We start from the raw sequence: 19473 nt of genomic DNA, 5'->3' as shown, positions 1-19473 counted from the left end.
AATTGATTTAAAAAAAAATAAATTGCTGAGGGAATGAACCCAAGATGGATGCCCATGACCTACAACAGGAGGCTGTGCCTGAGTGGAGAAGACATTGGTGGGTGTCTTTCTTAGGGACCAGGAGCCCCGGCGGTGCTGCGAGTTAAACACTGGACTTGTAACCACAGGAGGAAGCGGTTCAGTGACTTCATAAGAGAAAGATGAATCGGAATCAACTCAACGGCACTGGTTTTAAGAGGGACGGGAGGTTGCTATTTCTGGAAAGAAGGGACCTAAACTGTAATCATAAAACTCACTGGTGTCTGGAGCAGGAGAAATCTGTGCCACTCCCCGCGCCCCCCCCCAAAAAAGAATTGTTGCCTAGAAAAGGCTCGTTTTTCTTTCCGATGTGTTTGTGGATTTGTCGGAGTGTTTATTTGGTAGCCTTTGGAGGACAAGCTCCTCAAAGAACAGAACCTCCTCTTCTCCTTTCTGTGCCTTCAGCACCTGACGCACCTGGGCCACCAGAGGCCCCAACCCTGCCTCGGTTACACGAATCAATGTCCACGAGGGACGACAGTCCTCCAGCAAGCAGCTCAAAGTGCTTTCTAGCCTCCGTGATACAAAAGCTTCACTCCCTTTACTTTGTAGAGAAACAGACCGGACTTTTTAGTAAATCCAATAGTGCAAGTACAGAGCGTGCCCATCACCCCTCTTGTCTTCCCTGTGGGCTGGCTGGTCCACACCTTGCCTTCCTGGGGCTCCTTTGTCACAATGAACGAGGCGACATCCGTCCGCTCCCATTAACTACCGTCTCCATTATAGCTCCCTGTGTGTGTTGCTCAGTCTTGCACATTTGGACAAGAGCATAATGTCTGATGGGCGCCCGACAGACTCGTGCAGCATGCTTGCACGGTCTCGTGCTTCTCCCCTCTCCCTGGGCACCTGGCAATCACTGATCTCTTTATTGTCTCTGTTGCTTTGCCCTTTTCAGAATGCCATCCTAGTCGGAATCACATCCTGTATAGCTTTTTCCCTCGGGCTTCCTCCACTGGGCAATGTGAGTTTAAGGTTCTCCTGTCTTTCCATCACAAGGCAGCTTATTGCTTTGTATCACGATACCCCACTGTGTGGGGATTCCCTTTACTTTTTCTCTACTACTGTTGTAGCCATTGATAATACAGTAAAGTCCTACTAAAACGCCGCTGGAGTGGGGTGCAAGAAGTTCAGTGGTGTACAATAGGATGCCTTAGTGTTGCCATGGAGACCCATGGGATGGGCAGGATGCGCCAGCTGCAAAGGAAAAGAGCCACTTGCCCATTTGCTTTCTGTCTGTCTGAATTTGCTTGATTGTGGGACATGTCATCACAAGATACATGATCATGGCCATACGCAGGATTATTTATCTAATGTCTGTCTCCCCCACTACACAATTAATGCTTGTTAAATGAATTTTGTCATTCTTAGGTGCCGTTCAGTCTGTACTAATTCATAGCAACCCTATGTACAACCGAAAGCATTGCCTTGTTCTCATCATCGTTGATAGGTTTCAGGTCATCGTTGTACTTACAGTGTATTCATTGGAGGGGGGTGTGTGTCTTCATCTTTTTAACTGACTCTCTACTTTACCAAGCATGATGTCCTTCTTTAGGAACTGGTCCCTCTGATAACGTGACCAAAGTACATAAGGCATAGTGTCACCATCCTCCATTCTAAGAAACAGTCTGGCTAGACTTCTTCAAACACACATTTTTTCATTCTCCTGGCTGGCCATGGTGTATATATATATATATATTCCTGCAGGGAGGAGTGTGAATGCAGTCCCCAACCCAACTATCACAAATTCTGCTGTCGAGTTTCCCACATTCATTTGTTGAAATCACAGGGGTCAGCAAACCCAGAGTGCAATGCATAAGCCTTCCTCTGGGAAAATCATCTTTGTGATCAAGTGGCCATTATATATTTAGTATTCTTCTCTGATATTTTCATTCAAAGGCACTAATTCTTTTTGTCTTCTTTATCCATTGTTCAACTTTCACATGCATATGGGGCAATTGGAAATAACACGGTGTGTTAGTCCGGATAGGCTAGAGAGTAGACTAGAGAAACAAATCCAGAGACACTTACATGTGTATAATAAAGAGCAATTGTACATTATGAAAACATCCCAGCCCAGTCCAGATCAAGTCCATAAGTCCCTTATTAGCCTATATGTCAATACTAGCCCATGCATTTCTTTTTAGACTCACAGAGCCATGCAATGATACTGAATGCAGGAAGATCACAGACCAGTGGGTAGAAAGTTTTGTGGATCCAGTTGTGGTGGAAGCATCTCAGCACTGGCATGGGTCTCCATGTGGTTCCTCCAGTTCCAGGGCTCAGCCTCCATCAGCATCACTCCATGTGGCTTGACAGCAGGAAGATGGAGTAGAGAGTCTATGTGTGCCCCTCCTCCTGGGGGGAAGATAGGAGTTCCCAGAATCCTCAGGAGAAGGCCATGCCCACACAGAGGTCTCATTGGTTATGCTCTGATTGACAGGCTAGACTCCACCCCTTCGCAAGTTGACAGGATATGATGTAACTGCCACACATGGCTTAGGTCCTCAGTGACACATTTGCTCTTTAATGCTTTAAAGAACTCTTGTGCCCCAGATTTGCTCAATGCAGCATATCATTTGAGTTCTTGAAAGCTGTTTCTAAGAAAGTTGACTGTGGATTCAATTAAAATGAGATCCTTGACAACTTCAATCTTTTCTCCATTTATCATGATGTTGTATATTGGTCTAGTGATGAGGATTTTGTTTTCTTTACGTGGAGGTGTAACCCATTGTGGAAGCTGCAGTATCTGATCTTCATCAGTAAGTGCCTCAAGTCCTCTTCACTTTCAGCAAGCAAGGACATGTCATGGGCATGTCACAGATCATTAATGCATCTTCCTCAAATTCTAGTGCTGCATTTTTCTATGAGAGTCCAGCTTCTCAGGTAATGTACTCAGCATACAAGTGGAATAAATATGGCAAAAGGATACAATTCTGATGCATACCTTGCTTGATTTCAAACCATAAAACATCTTCTTGTCCTATTCAGATCACTGAGTCTTGGGCTATATACTGGTTCAGTATGAACACATTTTAAGTGTTCCAGAATTCCCATTCTTTGCAATGTTACCCATCATTTGTTACATGAATAAATGGAGTTACATGATTTGATATGAGTATTAACCTTAGTAAGGTAGGTTGGGAATGTAGTCTCAAATATGTGCAGTTTAATCGAAGGAAGGAAGGAAGGATCAATAGTAAGTGATAAATGAAAGGGAAGGGAGGAAGTGAAATGCAAGAGCTCTGAAAAGGCTCCACATCTCCAACGTTTCCAAACTAGAAGAGGACCTGGGATTCTCAAGCATCTAACAGTAGCCCAGTATCATTAGGGCATGGAAGGGTGGTCGGATGGGGTCTTGTCAAAGTAAAGCTCCAGAGCTACATGAGCATCTTCTGAGATCTGGGCTTTACTATAGCAGCAATGTGCAGGCATTAGGGAGTTCTCTGCAGGAGTATTTTCTGATCACATTTTTGGTACCATAGAGAATTCAATTCTCTGTGTGGAGAACGTACCCAAGGGGGGGAGGGTGGCAGTGTGGAGACTTGCTAGGAGGCCAGAGAAGAGTCATGTAGGCATATCATGATGATGGCAGTGGAGAAGGAAAGCGGCTAATGAAATCAGGGGATTTTTAGGAATTCGGCTTAAAAGGACTTGGTGGATGATGGCTGTGGGTCATGAAGGAGAGTAAGAACTCTTGGATAATCCCTGTCCTTATGGTTTGCATGTTCAGTTAGATCGTGACCTTGCCGGAGAGGGAACTCTGGAAGTTATCACTTTGAGGTGGCATGGAGCAAGACCCACTCATCTGTCAGTTTGTCATCCTGTGATGGTGTCCATGTTACTGCGATGCTAGAAGCTCTACCAGTAGGATCACTCCTGATGAACAGGTTTCAGCAGAGATTGCAGACTAAAATGAGATGGGGAACAAGGAATGGGCTTCTTCCTTCTGAGGGATTAGACACGGAAAACTTTGTGAATAGTATGAGAGCCATGTATGATATAGTCCAAGAAATTAAATTCAGATTGGATAGCCCTCAGGCTGCAAGTGCAGATGAGGAAGAACTGCCTCTTCAAAGCACAATTGACTTTAATGATGTGAGTGGAGTAAAGCTTTCAGAACCTTCACTTGCTGATGACTCAAAATTCAAAGACATAGTTACAAGCATCGATTAGCAGTAAGAACATGAAATGTACTAAGTATGAATCTAGGAAAATTGGAAGTTGTCACAAATGCAATGGAACACATAAAGATCAAGATCCTAGGAATTTCTGAGCGGAAATGGACTGACGTTAGCCATTTTAAACCAGACTATGCTGTGGTTTACTATGCTGGGAAGGACACATTCATGAGCAATGGAGTCGCATGTACTATCAAAAGGAACATTTTAAGATCTATTCTGAAGTACAATACTGCATGTGACAGAGTAAGATCTGCACGCCTACAAGGAAGACCTGTGACTATCACTATCGTTCAAATGTACACACCAACCAGAGTCAGTCATAAAGAAGTTGAAGACTTCTACCCAAGTCTTCAGTCTGAAATTAATCAAGCATGCAATCAAGATGCATGAGAAATTCCTGGTAACTGAATTGGGAACGTTGGAAACAAAGAGGATGGATTAGTAATTGGAAAACATGACCTTGGACCTAGAAATGAAGCTGGAGATTGCATGGTAGAATTTTGCCAACCAAGAAGTCGTGGAAATTCTTGTCCCAGAAGCCAAAGGAAGGGATGTTCCTGTTGTGATGTTGGGGTCACTCACGTTGAACGCTGATGATAAGAGTTCGGCTGAGAGAAGATTTGTGAATCCATAGGGATGTAAATGAAAATCCCTTGGGGTATTCAGGGGCTGGGTCACCATCGAGGCTTCTTCTTTACGCACCTCCCACTCCTAGTTGTCTGTCTCTGGACAGAAATCCAGTGACCTCCAGCCAAGTTCTCCTTTCGCTGGCATTTGAAAGTTGGTGAGGAGGACAAACAGCCAGTGAACGGCACATCGGAGATTTCGTAGAATAATCCTTCACCATTACATATGCAAGAAGCCATGGGGGTGCAGTGGTTGAGTGCTCAACTGGTCACAGAAAGGTCAGTGGTTCAAACCCACCACTTGATCCTGGGGAGAAAGATGTGTCCGTCTGCTTCATGAATGATTTACAACCCTGAGAAGCCTATGGTGAGGTTCTACTCTACCCTACGGGGTCACGGTGAGTTGGGGTCATCTCAACAGTAGTGGGGTTTATCTCATGCACAGCCACTGTTCTCTTGCTGCAGTGGACCCACCATCTCCACAGCAAGAGGCTGAGTCTCTCAGGCATGGACTTCTTTCCACCTCCAAGCCACTCACTCAGAGTGAGACAAACACCCCACGGCCTATGGTCACCACGTTTTGAATGAAAGCCTCCTTTGCTCTTTTCTCCCTTAAATACTGATTCACTTATTGAAAATTTCACCCCTTAACCAGAAGCAGATCATTCTGAAAGGTCTGTCATCGTTAAGCTATTCTAGATTTTAATATTTTCTTTTTTTCCTCCCAACTGGTTTTTTTTTTGGCTCTTTTATTTTGTTATTGTTGTTAGCTCTTTCAACTCTTCATTTTGTATTTTTGTGTTTTTTCGGTATATGAAATCCAGGATAGGTGAATCTTTTGAGATAATAATTGGATGAATGGTTTCTTGGGGGTATGCCAGGGAGGGTGGGGAGAAATGGGGAGCTACTAACAAGGAGTACAAGAAAAGGAAAAATCTTCTAAAATTGATTGTGGCAATGATTATACTTAAATTGGATTATGCCCCGATGAAACTGTTTATTAATACAAAAGCAAGAAAGAAGGTCTGGTTTAGGCTGTGTATGGCATTTTATGAAAAAGATTCTTGGAACCTAGGACAGAAGCCAAAGTATTACCTTGACTAACTGGTACTGAAAATTAGGCCATTTGTGAGAGTGTTTGGTGACTTGCAGGGTTACCTCTGCTTCCTCCATGCCACCGCTAGCCCACCTGCTATTGTTGTCAGGTGTCTCAGTGACTCGGTTCCAACTCATGGCGACACTGCCCAGTCCGTCACCATCCTCACAATTGCTCTTGAGCTCCAGCCCATTGTTGCAACTACTGTGTCACTCCATCTCATCGAAATTCTTCCACTTTTTCAGTCCCCCTTTCCTTTATTTTTTCAGGGACTGGTCTTTCCTGATCATATGTCCAAAGTATGTGAAATGAAATCCCACCAACCTCATGCCTAAGGAACAATCTGTCCATCATTCCTCCAAGACAGACGTGTTTTATTCTTCTGGCTGTCCATGGTACTTTACATATTCTTCGCCAACACCAGAGGTCTAAGGCATCCATTATTCTTCAACCTTCCTTATTTGTGGTCCCAACTTGCAAATGCAAATGAGGCAACGGAAAGTTCTATGGCTGGGTTCAGGGTGCCTTAGACCTCAAAGCGACATGCCGTATATACTCGAGCATAAGCCAAGTTTTTCAGCACATTTTTAGTGTCGTTTTTGTGGTAAAATTAGGTGCCTCAGCTGATATTCTGGTTGGCTTATCCTCAAGGATATATGGTATGTGCTCTTTCCCATTTTGAAGAAGACTCACGTGGAAGATTTGCTCAATGTACTGTGTCGTTTGCTCTCTTGACTGTTGCATCCATGAGTGTTGATAAGGCTATATCCAAGTAAAATAAAACTCTTGACAACGTCAATCTTTTCTCCATGTATCATGCTGTGGTCGATTGGTCCAATTGTGAGGATCTTTGTTTTCTTGATGTTAAGCCAATACTAACACCTCAGTCATGGATGATATTCCTCAGCAAGGGCTTCCAGTCCTCCTCACTTCCAGCACACAGGCTTTGGTCATCAACAGATCACAGGTTTTCGATAAGCCTTTTGCCAATTCCGAGGCCGCGTTCTTCATAGAGTCCAGCTTCTGGATACTTGCTCAGCATACAGATTGAATAAGTATGGTGGAAGACTGCCACTGTGATGCACACCTTCCCCGAACTTAAACTCTGACGCATGGCCTTGCTCTGTTTGAAGGAGTGTGCCTATTGGTCTATGTGCAGATGCCGCATGAGCACAGTTAAGTGTTCTGGAGTTCCTCGTGATTGGTTACGAGCTGCACAGTCAAATGATGCTGCATAGTCGATAGAATACAAATAAACATCTTTCTGGCAGTCTCTGCTTTCAACAAAGATCCATTTGACATCAGCAACCGTAGCCCGCCTTCCACATCCTCTTCTAAATCAGGCTTGGGTTTCTGGCAGCTCCCTGTTGAAGGATTGGTGAGGCCATTTAAAAATTCTCTATCTGCCCCAAGTTTTAAAGTGGCCTCTTCTGGCCAATTAAATAGAGGCATGAGGTCCCACGGAGGGAGGAAGAGGTCATTTCAGAAGGTTTTATACACCTCATGAGAGGAAATCTTTCATCGTGAAGCCAGCTCCACATTCAAAAGTCGGTTGTTGTTAGCTGTCAAGTTGAATACGACCTTGGGCACTCCATGCCCTTGCTGCTAGCTTCTTTCACGTAGCAAAATCTTTTTAAGGTCTGTTCATGTCGCAACAGGTACCAGGGCTTCTCTCCTTTTTTATGGCAGCATAATATTCCAGCAGCAGACGTTTCCATCGCGGGTCTGCCATCTCGTCATGTCGTGGCAGCTTTTCTGCTGCGATGATGTCATGCCACCGGTGTTTCAAGTAGCGGAAGGGTCACACAGGGTGGAGAGATCTAAGTAGAGTTTCCAAACTGAGACAGAAAAGCGTGGTCCGGACGACTTCCAAAACTCAGTCAATGAAAGCCCTATAGTTCCTAATGGAACATTGACCAAGATAGGGCTAAAAGGTGTGCTCCTTGGGTTGGCAAAACACACTTTACATACTCAGTGGTCACAGTGATAGATCTATGGTCCTGGGGCAGGACTGGACACCATCTGTTGTGTATGGGGTTACCAGGAGTCAGAGTCAACCCGACACCAACTAACAATAACAATATGCTTTTGAATGAGAATCTTGTATGGAGGTGAGAGGGTTCCCCTCGCCTGAGATACACTAGAATGACCTCCACAGAATGACCTTTTGCTCCCTAAATGAGACCCCATGCCTCTGAGCACACATGCAGGTGTCCAGGAATGAGGAGGGGAGTTGTGGGTGTCGTATGGAGTTTCAGTGGATGACTTGGCCCTCCTCCCAGTACCTTCTGTGCCCCAAATGCTGAAAGCATTTGGCACAGTCCTGGCACACCAAAGAGCAACTAAAGGGAACTGTAGCAGAAACACCCATATTAAAAAATTGGCAGCCTCTCCTAAATGTGATAATTAGTTATAAGAGGAGAAAGATTCACCCAATCGTGTGGTGGAACTTCTGGGTGTCTGTAGGATGACTAATGAGTTTTATGGTATTTCCATGTCCCTACAGAACTGTAGATCCCGAGACAGTGAAGCACTCTGTGTGCTCAATATGGTTGTTTGACACTTGGAAAAATGAGGCCCAGAGAAATTAGGCGCAAATTCAGTCATTTAAATTACATCCAAGGGCATCAAAACTTACCAATGCCAGAGTCACCTCTCTCTGGCATCCAAAATCTCAGGGCTGTTTCCCCTAACCATGCTGCCTCTGAGGCCTCTCGAGTCCTGGTTCCAGGCTCAGTGTGGAAGACGGAGAACAAGCAAAAGAGAAAGGGCTTTCAAAAGCATAGTGTTTAGGCTGGGTCCAGACTAGGCAGCCCCCATCTCCTCTTCGGCTCCTCGGGAAGATAGAACTCCAAGGCCCCCATTTCCATCCTCTCGGGAAGATCAATGACCTATTGACGTCTGCATCTTCTGCCCCCGCATTCCAAGGAGCTTCTCTCTCCAGACCCAGGTTGGGCAGCCCCTGTCCCAGCGCTCCAGGGAGTAAGTTGGCAAATAACAAAGGCACTTCCCACGGATCGCATCCTGACTCAAGCAAGGTCCTGCAGCTGCCAGCAGAAAATCTCCCTTCTTGTTGTCAGCGTACACCTCCCTAGCTCGAGTCCCGTATATCTCCCATCGCCTCACCGACAAGCTGCGATTTCCCTGACCCAACTTGTTGGGTCTCAGAACCCGCCCAGGAGCTCAAGATGCACCTGTCCCCCTCTCTGCTCTCCCTTCCCTCCCAGGAGCTCTTTCCCTGCCCTAATGGAGCCGCTCTGAACCTCACGTTCTTTGTCTCCATTCTATCTCTGTTCAGTCTCTCAGTGTTGACCTGCACCTGTACCTGTTCATTCGCAGGGTGATGACAGACTTAATGTGCATCCCCGGGGGTGTTCAGGGGATGCCCTGAAAGGAATCTCTCCTACCAGGTAGCAGTCCCAGAGTCTCTACTTTTTTCACTTTTTTCTTTTTAACTCAGCAGATCAAGACTCGGCGAGCAGAGATCCTGGGAGCGAGAGTATCATCATGTTCCTTAAATATTGTCTTCAGCTAGCACATTTGCTGCAGAGAATGTTGCAAAGAGAGGAACGCTTTTGAAAATAAAGGAGGGGGATGTGGGTGGAGGAGAGGAAAGAAAGGAGGAGGAGGAGGAGGAGAAGAACGAAGGACCCTCACTGCACTCATCGTTCTACGCTACAGATAGAAGCACTCGCCCTTGGGGCGTCTTTCCTCCCCGTCAATATCCTTGGCATGTAGCTGAGCATGTTTTGCATAAAGTTAGGATCAATACAGTGCCGTCATCCACTTAACACAAGACACCCTCGTTTTAATGCCTGTGCACCACCCTCGGCTTTTGTCACCGAAATGCTCAGGTGGACACCGAAGGGGGCAGGAGGGTCCAATAGATCTTTCCTGACTTCAGTTCTCCCATAACCAGCTGGTGACCCCTGGGGTCTCATCCTCCCACACTCCCCCTGCCCCTGGTCCAGTGTGCACAAATCACAGACACCACGCCGTCCGTCCACCCCACCCACCAAGAGTCCAGAGGCAGGATCCGCCCAGACGGCTCAACGTGAAGAGGACCCCAGCAGAGGTCCACGGGGAAAGTTTCTGGGGTCGCAAAGGGGGAGGGCTTCTCCTGCCCTGTCTGTGCAAGGCATCCTGACGCCACACCCTCCAGCCTCCTTGCTGGGCGGGCTGTGGAGCAGGGGTGTGGCTTCCCATGGGGGGAGTCCACATCTCCGTAAGAATGGCACTCAGACCTGGAGAAGCAGGTTGCTTTTGGTTTCTTCTGCTTCCTTCCAGAGGTTTTGTTTAAATGGAGCCAGAATGCTGTCCAACATCCAGCGGGACAATTCCCACTCCAGGCCAAACGGAGCCCGGTGGTGCTGGGTTTCACATTGGGTTTCCACTGCTCCAGGTGCCCTGGTGCACTGTGGCCACAGTATCAATCCACCCTCCTACCCTTTGCCCCGTGGCCAACTGATCTACTGCTTTCTTTTATTTCCGACGGCTGCTTTATAAGACCCAGTCTGGTCTACTTACTGAGTAGGCGTGGGAAAGTGAGGAAATGACTAGCAATAAAAATGACGAATTCAAAATGTACAAAATGTGAAAAAATAAAATGGATATGTTTCCGTTGAGGTCTTCCCCAATAAAGGCTTTTTAATGAACACCGTGTATTCTGGAATGAGGACCCTCCTTCCCATCAACCCACACACACCGGACACACACCTAGTCAAGAAAGGGACTATACAACTGGATGTAGCTCTCCTTGACTGGATCAGTGGAGAGGAAGCAGCCAGCGCCGACGTCCAAGACTGCCTTCCCAAGCTGGGAGTCCACCGTGGACGCCAGAGGCCCGGCTATCTAAGTGCAGCTTCTTAGCTTCCTCGGGTTTCAGCATTTCCCAAGAGATCATTTAAAATCGCATTTGTTACTTTATCATCTAATCACATATAAGCCTCTCCCCACACTCCCTCCGCCCTGCCTTCCTTCCAAGGAATGCACTTTCTGGAGTGCACTGCACTCAGCCAGCTTGGAACTCCTGACGGGAAGCAGGAATGGCGCCCAAGAGCATATGATTCCAGCCGCTCAGTGAGCAGCAAAGGCCCCCCCACCCAAGGCAGCTGGCTCTCACGGAAGAGAACAAACCAGTGTAAGTCTAAGTGAAGCTGGGGTCTAGGACTTGCTTGCCCCAACCAGAGCACTCACTGGCCTCTTGGCAGGACAACAGACGTCAGATGAAGTGTCCTTCTTCTTGCCATTCTTGAAAGTTAAGCGAAACATCTGTTCCAGGATCTCATGATTTCCAGTGGAGGTGGCCCGGGCTAGAAGACAGGATCTCTTCCCTAGAAGATAAGCAAGATTGAGCGGCAAAGGTTTGGCTGTGGGACTCAGGGACCAGGTTATGGCTGTTGATGGAAAGATAGCTGGGGGTATTATGGGAAGCCAACTGCATGCACCCCAAATGCAAGCTGCTTGCATATGTGCCTTTTTCAAAGCACGCATAGTTTTATAAGAAATAGTTATTATTGATCAATTGGCATAGAAGGCTTCCACTGCTTTCTTTCTTCTGATGGATCAGGGAAAAGAGGTGATAGATAGATAGATAGATAGATAGATAGATAGATAGATAGATAGATCCAAAAAACTATGGTACCACTTCAATGGCACATTCATGTTCTTAAAGGACTCACAATGATATGAAGAGATGGTTTATGAACAGGTATGGTTTAGAAATTTTATCAAAACAATGGGAGTAAAGGTCCAATATCCCAGGAGTGTTGATGAAAAATGCCAAAATTAAATGAAGTGGTTAAAGAGGGCAAAGAATCCATGGTCTTTGGGTAGGTGCGTGATACAATCCATCAGATCAGTTTTCCCTCTAACTCGAGGGAACGCCTACTCTTGATAGAGAAGTGTGGAAAAGCTTCAAAGCAGCAGCTGAGCTCCACATCAGAATACACCTGGGGCATTTCTAGGAACGCCGCCCGAGACCTCGCTGGGCCTAGTCTGAGCCTGCTGACTGAGGGTCCACTGGCAACCCCCAGGAACCGGCCATATCCCCACAACTCTCTGGAAGAGTCTGATGTACAGCAAGGTTGATCCTTTGGGGACTGAATTCTTTTCTGCTTTGAATGTGTTGCTGTTGTTGTTATTGATGGTATATTTTCAGGAATGGGAGGCATAGTGAAATCAAGGGAGGGAGTTTTTTTGGTTTGTTTTTTGAAGGCTCAGATGCATTTTCATACCGTTCCATGAGGCCACGTATGTCCCAAGAGGCATCTGGTGGCAGGAGAGGTGGAATGAACTCGTATCTGCAGATTCATGTACTTATTCAGATCCCCACAGGTCCACACACCACACCTGGGAGAGCAGGGTCCTAAGAAAGCTGAGAGCCTGAAAATGTTGATGGGTATCATATGTCCCATGGGCCAGGAAAGGTTTAAGAGTCCATGATGGAAAAAAAGAGACACACTTAGGTGTTGGAAAAGGGTGTGGTGCATTTATACATGTTCAGGATGATGAAACCAGAAGTGCCTATATATATATAGATTTTTTTTCTGCCCCAATTCTACAACCCCCCAAAATTGACCCGGTCAGCAATGTCTGTGGCTCTGGCTTTGTTTGGCTTTTCTTTCTCCCCAACCCCACACACCCCTCCACCTCTAGCTCAAGTGCATTTAGTATAAATTCGATTCTGGATTGTGACTTTGCTTGTTGGGATTATCTGATTGGATCTGTGCCAGAAATAGTGAGAACCATCCGCTCTGGTTTTTAAAATGTCATTGGAGCTTACATCAGTCGCTGTGCTGGATTTACAAAATGAGATGAAAAGAAGGGAACCCACATATATATTTGGGGGTACCAGAAGCCAAAAAGTTGGTCTTTCTAGCCACACGGTGTGGGAGGAATTAAAAATGACACAGGAGAATAAATTGCTTTTAGTATGATGGAAGAATTTGTTTTGACCTGCTGTAAAGTTGGCTGGAAATATTAGGGAGGTGTTAAAGTGATTTCAAAATGTGATTTCCCACTACCCTCTCCACTAACTTAGCCGTCCAATGGGGGGGTGGTAATAGTAATAAACAAGTACATAAATGGAAACATCAGCATCTTGCGCCCTGGTCCTGTGAAAGAGCATCTGTCTGCAAGGATGGCTTAGAAATGTCATCATGCAAAGGAAATGGAAAGGGAACCTAAGCATGACCAGTAATGGTAAATGGTGGGAAAAGACGCTTTCATAAGTAAATGTTGCCAATGAACCACTGTCACTGGGGGCGGGGATGGCATCATCAGTGGCTCTGGTCAGGAGCACAGCCCTGTTCTCTGTGTCGGAGCCCCAGCAGGTCACGAAGGCTTCTTTTGTAAACAGTGACGCAAAGGTTGCCCTCAGCTTGCTCTTCCCTAGAACATACACTAACCTTGGGGGCTCCATCCACCAAGTAATGGGTGACCTTGGAGTCTATAGCTCCTGAGTTGTTGAAGAAACACCCCCACTCCCCAACCTTGAATTGTGCTGCCCTTTCCCCTGCAGCCCTCGAGGCTCAGGGTTCGCCCTTTCCACGAACACTTCCAGCTCAACCCGTATCTGCCCTTCAAAGTCCTGGGTAGACCTCTTTCTTCTCCAAGACATAGTGCCTTCTCTGCTGGTCTCTGCCTCTGCCTCACCTCTTCATCATGTGTAACCACAATGGCACTTGTCTCAGAGTAGAGGGGGTGGGGTTTGCATTTGTCTCTCTCCTCCCATAAGAAGAGTTGATGAGAGGCAAACTGTCAGTTCCTATTTATGAGCAACCCCTGACCCACACTGTTGATATTGACTGTCGTCTGGTCAACCCTCAAGCCACGGAGGTCCCAAGCACAACAGGTTTGGACCATAGGCTGTGATCTACCAGTTGCACACATTACAGCAGGGACCAGGAATCTTTTTATCCACCAGGGGTAATTTGAATATTTGTAACGTCATTCTTGGGTCATCCTCCTGGTCAAACATCACACTGGTCAAACAGATAATTAAATCACTCCTAATGGGATGACTGGAACATTTTTGGCTTCTCTTTGGTGAAGGCACCACCCCACCCCTCTGGCATTAGAGAGTCACCAAAGTGCTTATTGAATACCCATCATGACTTATTATCCTTTATCATTTGGGAATATGATTCATTTATGTCAGCACCTTCTCGGACCAAGCAAATATGCTCTCCCTCGGCTGCCAGCATCAACTATGAGAGCCACAGATGCATTTGTCCTCAGCAGAGAACAGTCCACTCTGAAGGTCCCGTGGTCATTCTTGTCATTTGACACGACACTTTTCTTTGGCTCCCCCAAAGATAACTACTAGGTCATGTGTTATGAATCGGTTCAGAGTTCAGTCAGAGTGACTGTGGCCAGAGGCATCTAGCACAAGGACTTAAGACCACGGGCTTTGCTGGATTTGACCACTTGGTTAGACTAGACGCTTGATTACTTATGAGCACTGTAGGCAAATCACCCCTGACTCCTTTGTTCCCTCACAACAATCCATACTAATCTCCACTCGCAAAACTACTGAAGGGATTGGACAGAAGAGCACGCACAAAGGGCCAAACCCAGCTTATTCACGATTATTCTGACGCTCTCATTGTATGAACAAAGAAACTGAGACCTGACGTTTCCATTTTCAGGGCGTTTTAAACATCTTACAGTTGGCCAGTGACACAAGGAGTGAGAGCTTAGATTCCCTGTCCCAATATGGAACATTGCCCACCACAGGGCAGCACCAACTGGCTCCAAGAGGACACAGGGGACCCTATTAGCGATGCCTTGTTCACACTCTGTAGGGAGGGGGTGGGGCGTAGACAGTGCGGCATGGATGCTTCAGCAGGTGTGAACTTGACCTTTTGATGGACCCAATTTTCAGGGAGAGAAGGAAGGATGAGTCCTGGTATTATTATTCTTATTATTACTTTCAACAATTTTATTGGGACATAATTCACATAGCATATCATCCCATAGTTCACTCAGATCAAGAAGAGTTGTACAATCATAACCATAATCACTTTTTTAAACATCTTCTTCGTTTTCATAGTCCTTGTGATTAGCTCCCCACTTCCTCCCAGTCTCTTCTGCCACACTCCCCAGAGATCATTCATCCAGTCACGGTCTCTAGGGATTCACAGACATAAAACACTGGTATTATCATTATTATTTCAAGTTGCTCACAGAGTCCCTCAGCAAGATAATAGTCAGTGGACAGAATACGTTTCATTTCTGCCCTCCCAGAATGTAAGCCCAGTGGGGCAGGTAACCAGTGAACAAATATACAGAGAGACCTGATCACAAATTGCGGTAAATGCCAGGAAAGACCAGAGCAGAGGACATTTCTGGGACACCAATTTAGAGGAGGGTGAGTGGGTGGGGATGAGGGATGAGGGAAGACTGCTCATCTTAAATGAAGAAACAACGAAATCCTACGGAACCCTAAAAGGCCAAATACTGTTTTTTTTTGTCTGTGGCGGCTATTTGGAAGCAGCATTTGGGGACCAACTCAGGGTACGATTTGGGGACAAAAGATGACGGATGCCTGCAGTGTCGAGCGTTGCATGACAGCACTGGGCTCCCTGAGTCCCCTCAGCTTCCCTGGAATAAGCCAACGTACCACATTATATTGGTTGGCATTTACATAATGCTCACAGTGCGCTTGCCTTAGAACCTTGTCCAAACCCCCTTTCTACCTGTCAATTTCTATCAGAATTAGCATATTTTTTCTTTAGAAACTCAGCAAAGAAAAAAAGCGTTGGCTATTATTCATGAAAAATATATTTGGCTCTAAAATAATGAATGTTAAGAAGATTAACAACCACAGAATTGCTTCTTGGAATAAGCTCTTCACACTCATGCCCCTGTTCTGAAGGTGTTTGACTAAGGTCCAGACAGAGAAAAAATGCCCCCAATTCAGCCTGTGAATGCACGTGCATATTTGGGGGCATTCCAGTGACCAGAGTGTACTGCTGTCGCTCCTAACTAGACATATGGCATTCATATTGTGACACATATGGTCATAAAAAGACTACAAATAGTAGTACTACCTTCCTCCTGGAATTTTTCTCCATCTTCTCCCATCTTTGTGGATCCCTCCTGTCTTTAATACTTCCAGGCATCTATCCTTATGATTTAAAATATGATCAGAGCCATGCCAATTGGCCTTTATTTATTTTTCTAATGATTTCCTTATTTTGGAGTTTCTTTTCTTCCTTGATAGACTCAAGATGGAAGGGCCTCAGCCCTTCCTCTAGATCCACCTCTAAACCAACATCCTCATTGTACAGGTGGGAAAATCCAAAGTCAAACAGGAAGTTCCCCAAAGACTCAAGATAGCTTAGCACACCTGTGAGTGGGACTCAGCCTCCTAACTTCTCACCCCGTGTGCTCTTCCCTATTATGCCGCAACTACTGATGCCAAACACAAAGTCGAATTTCAGCAACTACTTGCTGACCGATCATGAAAGACATTTTAAAGATGTTTGAAAGAAGATGGTGGGGTGGAATTCCAAACACTCGGGTGTTTCATGGTCCCGTAGAAAAGACTCGTTTAAGGCAGCTTCGGATGGAACAGCCAATGAAAGAAGAATAGCCAGTTCAAAGGAAGAGAGTGGTTGCGTGTGTCAAATCCTGCTGGGAGATCAAGTAACTAGAGGTTACAAGTGTGTCTTAACGTAGCACGCTGGAGGTCACTTACAGGCGAGTAGAAAGTCTTGGTGGAGTGGACTAGGAGAGAGAGTGGCTTGAGGACTGTGACCTGTATTAAAGGATATCTTTGTCGCGTATGGCTTTTGTGTTAGTATGGCACCTGAAGTGTCTAAGGGTCTAGTGCGACAACAGAAGTACTGCAAGTCGGTGACGCTGATAAACAGACTTTTCTTTTCTCACAGTTCAGGAGGCTAGAATTGGAAGTCGGAATCCCAAACACTGGCTCTGGGGAACCTGTCCCTCTGTTGGCTCTGGAGGAAAGTCCTTGTTGCTTCAGCTGCTGCCTCCGTGTTTTACAGACTCTGTGTGTCCTGGACTGTGTCGTAGTCACTTCAGATAGCTAGCGCTAAGGTATCTAGTTATCTCACTGAGGTATCTGTCTGGTTATCCGGTGCCTCTAGAAGAGAAACAGATTTGCGATGACAAGAATATAGAAGTCGCAACGTTAGACAATTCTCTGCCACCTGTCAATTCCTGGTGTTTCGCAGCATGTAGCCTATTTCCTTAACTGAGGAAAGCTCTGTCAGAGTGTTGAAACCACAAGTTTAACCAGGTGTTACAAAACCTTTGATTGACTTAACTGTACCCGTACATGTTCGCCCAATGTTTCAAAAAATGAGACAAATGTGACTGCTTTTCCAAGGCCCTCTACTCCAAGAAGTTTTGAGGCTCCTCCGAGGGTTAGATTCTGATAGGAGCCTGTTGACAAAAACAGGAGTTTCTGTGCGGAGGGGTGTTAGGAACAAGAGTAAAGAAGCAGATTCTGTAGAAGGTTCTCGATATGAATTCTTATCCACAGCAAGGTCGCCTTTTGACTTCTGGGGTCCATTATAATTTAAATTTCCTCTTAAATAAACACGTGTACCTGGGGCAGCTGAATCATATTCAAAAGTATTTTCACACTGAAGATGGGGGTGGTGGCAATGGTGGAGATATTAAGGGGAACATTGTGAATTCTTTAGATTGGGTTTAATTGGAAATGATCTCACATGTTTATTCAGTTTATTTGCTGAGAGCTAGTGATGTGGACTTGAAATAGGCTAAGTGGCTATTGGCTATTAAATCACACGTATAATGGGCACATTAAAGCATATACTGTGCATTTGTACAGCACTTAGCTTACAAAGTGCTTTTGTATACATTTGATTCCCCAACCACAGTGCCAGATGAGCAGGGCAGGGGTTATCATTGCCGGCTTACAACGATAGAAATGAGGATAAGAGAATGTTAAAGACTTAGTGTCAGAACAGGCTTCCTGTCTCCAAATCCAGTCCTATTTCACCAAGGCATACTACCTCCCTGAGTTTTTGCTCTGTTACAATTCAAAGTCTCTAGGGCTGACTCAGGAGCCCTGGTGGCATAGTGGCTGCTAACCACCGGGTCAGACTTTCGAAATCACTAGCCACTCCACAGGCAAAAGACAAGACTTTCTACTCCCACAAAGAGTTACAGTCTCAGAAAAGCTGCTGGGGTAGTTCTACCCTCCTATAGGGCCATGCTGAGTCAGAGTTAACTCGATGGTAGTGAGTTTGGTTCGGTTCGGTTCGGTTCAGTTTGGTTTGGTTTGGTTTGGTTTGGCTTGGAGGACTAACTACCACCTTGGGTTTCTTAGCCCACAGCATAGGTCCATAGGTCACGTGATGAGGAACTGGTGCTCTTCGCTGATGACAAATATCACGTCTCCCCTTCTGAGTCATGTGTGACCCGTTGAAGTGACGGGAAAGCAACAAGAAGCTTGGGAAAGGGAAATTGTCCTCCTCCTTCCCTTTGAACCCTCACAGAAAATAGGTCATTCTCCACGCTTAAGCTTGGCACATGCCTTCAGCACTCTGGACAGTTCAATCACTCAACACACACCACAAAAAACTAATTCTCATCTAGTCCCAAATGGCTCATTCAGTATTACGGACACTTAAGCCCTAGCCGAACCCAGCAAAAATGCAGCTCCCCGCCTAGCCTCATTCTCTCAGAACTACAGGAAGTACATGAACTTGTATCCACATAGCAAATATGTTAGTCATTTTCCGTTCCTGGGCAACAGATTAACCAGACATTATCTTTGCACTATTAGTCAACAGATACTTCCTGAGCACCCTTCTTTAACAACAAGAGCAATTCAAGACCATCCCACTCCAGAGATGGCGTGGTCAATCCTCTAGTGTGCCAAATCATTGGGGCTCAGTCTTTGACCACTGGTCAGGATTGAGGACAATGGGATCTCATCATTTTCACTTCCCCAGTGGCCTATCAAATTAAAAACAATAATTTTATTGCCTTCTATCAAATTAAAAACAATAATTTTATTGGGGGCTCATACAACTCTTATCAGAATCCATACATAAGTCCATTGTGTCAAGCACATTTGTACATTTGTTGCCATCATCATTCTCAAAACATTTGCTTTCTGCTTGAGCCTTTGGTATCAGCTCCTCCCTTCTATCAAATTTTATCTTTTTCCTGAATAGCATGATTCCATGTTCATTGTCCATTGCACCAATCAGATGTTTAACAATGAAAATATTCGGGGCAGTAGACCACTCAGAGACACCTGCCAGGATCATTACATATCTAAGAATGTTAGGTATCTCAGGAACAACCTTCTTTAAGACCAGACCCAGGGGCATTTAATTCCACACTCCTATTATGATGGAAAGCCACCAGCCTCTCCACAAGAGAATGATGAAGTTGTCTGCTCTGGTAAGACTTACAGTCTCAGAAACCCACTAATACAGTTCTACTCTGTCCTATCGGGTCACAGTACATAAGAGTCAACTTA

General features: G+C 45.6%; 1 non-coding gene across 1 annotated transcript; it reads right to left on the bottom strand.

The window, feature by feature from the left end:
• Positions 1-1783: 1783 nt before the first annotated feature.
• LOC115871268 lies at positions 1784-1949 on the bottom strand. Its single transcript, XR_004047199.1, has one exon. It is a non-coding gene; the product is annotated as a U1 spliceosomal RNA (small nuclear RNA).
• Positions 1950-19473: the final 17524 nt, after the last annotated feature.

The sequence above is a fragment of the Echinops telfairi genome, unplaced genomic scaffold, assembly GCF_000313985.2.
Source record: "Echinops telfairi isolate 266 unplaced genomic scaffold, ASM31398v2 ScPeMD7_4225;HRSCAF=4972, whole genome shotgun sequence".
Taxonomy (NCBI): domain Eukaryota; kingdom Metazoa; phylum Chordata; class Mammalia; order Afrosoricida; family Tenrecidae; genus Echinops; species Echinops telfairi.
The sequence above is the reverse complement of the archived record's forward strand: the minus strand, read 5'-3'. Positions and strand labels throughout refer to the sequence as shown.